The sequence below is a fragment of the Tupaia chinensis genome, unplaced genomic scaffold (assembly GCF_000334495.1).
Source record: "Tupaia chinensis unplaced genomic scaffold, TupChi_1.0 Scaffold000570_1, whole genome shotgun sequence".
In the NCBI taxonomy this organism is placed as follows: Eukaryota; Metazoa; Chordata; class Mammalia; order Scandentia; family Tupaiidae; genus Tupaia; species Tupaia belangeri.
In genome coordinates, this window is record NW_006160084.1 from 1,692,574 (window position 1) to 1,697,965 (window position 5,392).

The 5,392-nt window shown below is 46.9% G+C and overlaps 1 protein-coding gene across 1 annotated transcript in view; it reads left to right on the forward strand.

The window, feature by feature from the left end:
- FOXP1 (forkhead box P1) overlaps nucleotides 1-5,392 on the forward strand; it is a 759,404-nt gene that overhangs the window by 179,446 nt on the left and 574,566 nt on the right. The gene's annotated exons all lie outside the window — the stretch shown is intronic.

A 5,392-nucleotide genomic window follows, 5' to 3' on the forward strand; every position in this document is an offset into this window, starting at 1 on the left:
CTGTTTGTTCCAGTTTCTTTCATGAAAGTGAGAGAATTATTTAAAAATTTCTTGGGGCTGGCAGGTGGTGTGGTGATTGAGGTGTTGAACTGTACAACGCTGGCCAGGGTTCGAGTCCCAGACCTGGTGACTTGCTTTTTCACTTTGTCTTTCTCTCTCTCTCTGGACAAATTGAAACAGAAATTCTCTTAAATAAAGTTAAATAATATTTTTTTTTTTTTGGAGAGGTTTTTGCTATAGGGTGTGTGTGCTCCCAAGAAAGACAGAGAGAGACAGAGAGACAGAAAGCGAGAAATCACCCCCTGGGGGGATGGCCACACCGCAATCCCTTCTCCTCCATTCCTTTCTTGGGATCTCGGGTACACACGCACGCACATGTGCCTGGCATGAATTTAAGCCACCGGGTCCAGGACTCAAACCGCGGTCGACTACATGGGCGTTCAGCAACATAGCCATTACACCAACTGTTGGTCCCAATAAATAATTCTTTAAAGAAATTTCTTTCATGAATATGTGTGTGTCAGAGAGAGAAGTATCCTTAATAAGATGCCGTGATCCTCCCCTTCCCTCAGCCAGGATGGGGGGTGCACCCCCCGGCCTGAACAGGTCAGTCAGGGAATGGAACCCGCCATCTTCCATATGGACTCTGCATTGCTGGAGCAGCATGTTACCATTGTACCACTGAGCCGGTCCCGAAAAGGTCTTTAACTCTGTCAGAGGTGTGCATAGCTGGGTCTAATTTCCAGCTGATAGGCTTTTCTTGCACAACTGGGAGACGCAGGTCACAGGCTCCAGTACACTTCCCTTTCAGGATCCGTTATGATGCACAGAGCGTATACAAAGAGGTGCAAGGTGGGTGCCATCTGTGCGTCCAGCCATGGCCTTGCCGGCCGACAGGCAATGCGGAGAACTACGCATCAAAGTGTGGAATGGGCACAGAAGGAATGGCCACCCAGGGCGTCTGGGACATAACGGATATCACAAAATGGGTGCATCACGCTTGAGCAGGGGCTTTGAGGCATGAGTCTGAGTTCCTTTGATGGGTCAAAGAACAGCATTATAGCTGGAGGCAGTAGCTACAGACTCTTCCACCTCTGCCCCTTGAGATGTTTGTTTGAGAGTTCTTCAGAGTTGTGGGGACAGTGACTTTTGAATAAGAAGGTTCGGGTTCATTGTTGAGGCCCTCCTGTACATGACGCCAGGCAGAATGGACGACTATTCGAATATGCAGAAGACATTAACTTTGTGAAATGTAGAAAATACTTTTTCCCCAAACTCAACCCCGTCTGAGTGGGGTTGCCAGGCTGCCAGGATGCATAAGGACATAGAAGGGGGAAGTCCAGGCTCTGGCTCCCAATGCTGGTCTTCTTCTTGCGGTATCCCGGCGACCTCTACTGCATCCCTTTGCTTCTCACGAGCCAGACGGGTCTGAGAACACAAGGGAAAGCAGCCCTGGAGATCTGCAGAGCTGATTTAAAAATCCCATGGTGGGGAGGAAGGTAATGTGGTGGTTTAATTGCCGGACTCCCACATGGCCGACCACAGTTCGATTCCTGGACCTTCTGGCTTGCTTGCTTGCTTTCCCTTTCTCTTTTTTTTCCCCCTGTCTCTTTCTGGTCAAATTAGAAAATAATAATAATAATAATAATAATGATAATAATGATATAAATTCCCACTGGGAGCTAGCTCTATGCTCCAGCAGTACTGCGCTGCTCAAGAGGAGCCTTATATCACATAGTAACCAAAGTTTGAATCCCCAGTCTTGTCAGCCTAGAACACTCCAGGCAGGTGTGTGAGTGCCCAGGATCTGACAGACTGGAGCGTTAGAGGAACAGGATTGTAGCATGGCCAGGCTCTGTAGAGGGTGGCTCCCTCTGCTTGGCTCTGTGTGTGTATGCATGAGCTCTGTCACTGGGGCACTGACTTTGGACACGTTCCTTGACCTCTTCAGTCGTGGATCCCCATCAGTGATGCTGGGCTTGGAAGAGTGAGAAGCTTGAAGGAAGAAATGTGGACAGAGCCTGGTGGCCTAGTAACCACTCAAAGGCGTGGTGTGTGTATTAAAGAAAGAGCTCAACTAGTCAGTGGTGCAGTGGTTATGGTGGTTGGATTCCACACTGCCCCTGTATGGTTCCAGTCTTGGACCCAGTGATAGAGAAACACGCCAGACACATAATCGTGCATGCCCAACATCATCACTGGGTGAGAGGGGATTACGGCGTGGCTGTTCCCCCTGGGAGGTGCTTTCTCACTCTCCCAGTCTCTCTCCTGCAAGCGCACATGCCCTCTGGCAAATTTAAAGAACAAAACAGAAAAGCTGCTCTCTCAACTCTCAGGCCACCTAGGACAGACTTACTTTCTTTCTTTCTTTTTTTTTTTTTTTTCTTTTGCCATAGGGCATAGTCACTCCCTGGAGAGAGACAGAGTGAGACAGAGAAAGGGAAGATAAGAAAACAATCTCCTGGGGGATGACCATGGTGCAGTCCTTTTTCCTCCAGCATCCTCCTGGGATTCTGGGCACATACAGACATGGTGTGATTTTTCTAACCGCCAGGTCCACGACTCAAACTGCAGTTGGCCATATGGGAGACTCGCCACCCGCTGGTCTCTAGGTCAGCATGTAAGTTGGCACGATTGACATTTGGGGCTCAGAGTTCTTTGTTGCAGAGTCTGTGCTTTGCATTGTGAGATGTGTAGCAGCATCTGGCCTCTGCCCACTGGAAGCTGGTGCCGTTTCCTCCTGTCCCATCACAGGGTGACAGCCAACCGTGTAGCTATTTCCACACATCCTCTGGGGTTAAAGCCACCCTCCACAAGAAAGCCTGCCCCAGATCACTGTCCATCCCTAGGCAGCTGTACCATCATTTGCAAAGTTGTTTGCCCTGACAACCCAGGACTCTTGTTTAGAGATGGAAAAGGAAGTACACATGAGGCAGCTGAAAAAACAGTTGATGTTATTGGCAACAGGGAGTGTAATTACCTTTTAAAAATTTATCAGCTAGTATTTACTGAAGTCCTAGCATGTCTCACAGGAGAGAAGAATTCTGAATATATACCTGGTATATTCTTTTCATTTGATACCAATCTTCTTTTTTTAAAATTTTTTTATTTTTCTTTTTAAGGTTATGCTATAGGGTGTGTGTGCTCGCCAGAGAGAGACAGAGAAGGAGAGGGAGAACTCACCCCCTCAAAAAGAATGGCCACACTGCAATCCCTTCTCCTCCAGTCTCCCCCTGGGATTTTGGGCACACATGCACAGGCATTGGGTGTGATTTTCAAACTGTTGGGTCTGGGACTTGAACCACCATTGACCATGTGGGAGTCTATCGCCTTAACCACCATGCCACCTGCTGGCCCCAATACCAGTTACATTTTAAAATGTGAGGGACAGTGTGTTTTCCTGTCTATTTTCTTTCTTTTTTATTTAAAAAGTTTTTAATTGTGGTAAGTTTCATTTAACAGAATTTACCATCTTAACCATTTTTAGGTGGACAGTTGAATATAGTATATAGTATGTTGTTATGCAACCGATCTCGAGAACATTTTCATCTTACAGAACTGAAACTCCGTACCCATTGAACAACTTCCCGTTCCTTCTCTCTGTTGCCCCTGTCAATTCTGTCTTGTCTCTGTGAGTTTGAGCCTTCTAGATATCCCATATAAGTGGGAATCATAAAATATTTGTCTGTTGTGACTGACCTGTTTCACTTAATGTAATGTCCTCAAGGTTCGTCCCTATTAGAGCATGATTTGGAATCCCCTTTCCTTCCAAGTCTGGATAATGCTGGACAGTATGTATTTACCCTGTGTTTATCCATTCATCTTTTGATGGACTCCTGGGTGTGTCTATCTAAGTAAGTAATGCTCTTGTTTTTTGGGGAATTTTTTTTTTTTTTTTGAGAGGTTTTCACTGTAGGGTATGTGCGCTCGCCAGAAAGACAGAGATGGAGAAATAGAAAGTGAGAAATCACCCCCCCCCAGGGGGGTGGCCACGGCACAATCCCTTCTCCTCTATTCTCCTCTCATAATGTCCTCAAGGTTCGTCCCTATTAGAGCATGATTTGGAATCCCCTTTCCTTCCAAGTCTGGATAATGCTGGACAGTATGTCCTTGCCCTGTGTTTATCCATTCATCTTTTGATGGACTCCTGGGTGTGTCTATCTAAGTAAGTAATGCTCTTGTTTTTTGGGGAATTTTTTTTTTTTTTTTTTTGAGAGGTTTTCACTGTAGGGTATGTGCGCTCGCCAGAAAGACAGAGATGGAGAAATAGAAAGTGAGAAATCACCCCCCCCCAGGGGGGTGGCCACGGCACAATCCCTTCTCCTCTATTCTCCTCTCAGGATCTTGGGCACACATGCACATGCGCCCGGCATGAGTTTTAAGCTGCCGGGTCCGAGACTTGAACCATGGTCGGCTACATGGGAGTCCAGTGACGTAGCCATTACGCTAACTGCTGGTCCCTAAGTGAGTAATGCTCTTGTGAACGTGAATTGTACAAATGATCTCTTAAAGTCTCTGCTTCAATTTCTTTTGGGTCTGTACTCCAGAATGGAATTGCTGGATCGGATCATGTGGTAATTCCATCTTTTCTTCTCTTTAAATATTCTTACCTTTTCTTACCCGAGGAAGTAGAACTGACAGTCCTTCAGCTGCCTTCTTACCCTTCCTTAAAGATTTCCATCACATCATCAATGCAGATTCTTTCTCCCACTCCCTCTCCATGCACACAGACACACAAAGCTGTTTCTAGGAACCAGGAGCTATTTCCAAGTCTGTGCACATGCATGGTCCCAGCATTCCTTGCAGCACCTCAGGACCTTGACCACTTTGTGGGACTTGTGCCACTTGTGGCCTGCTGAAGTTTGCTCAAGCTCTGCATCTGCGGAACCACGAAGCCGGGGCCCTTCTTTGCCTGGTGGCCACCTGCAGACTGAGTTACAGCCTTGCGCAATTCACAAAGCAGAAGAGGAGGAAGTGTCGCGAGAACTGTGAGCAGATGTCTTCCTTCCAGGAGTGCTTTGGATAGCGTGTTATGATGGAGCTTAGGCTGTCACTCACCTCCATCCTGTATCTCTGCTGCCTTTCCTATGGACCTGGGGCCTCCACCAGGGGTGTAGAGGGGTTGGGAGACACTTAGTCCTTTAGCCTGAGTAGTTTACTTACAATATTCCAGTTGGACAGTGACATTCTCAGTGTGAGGAAACAGGAGAGCAGAAAAGCAATGTGCTGAAAAGCTTGTATCTATGGAGACTGCTTTTTATTTTTTTCTTCCAAATTAGATCGAAACCTCCCTAAATCTATGTAATTGTATTTGCAGACTGGGCCAACCAAGCCTTGTGATAAGGGCAAGATCTTGGCCAAGGTGTAGAGGTGAGGTCCAGAGACCCAAGGG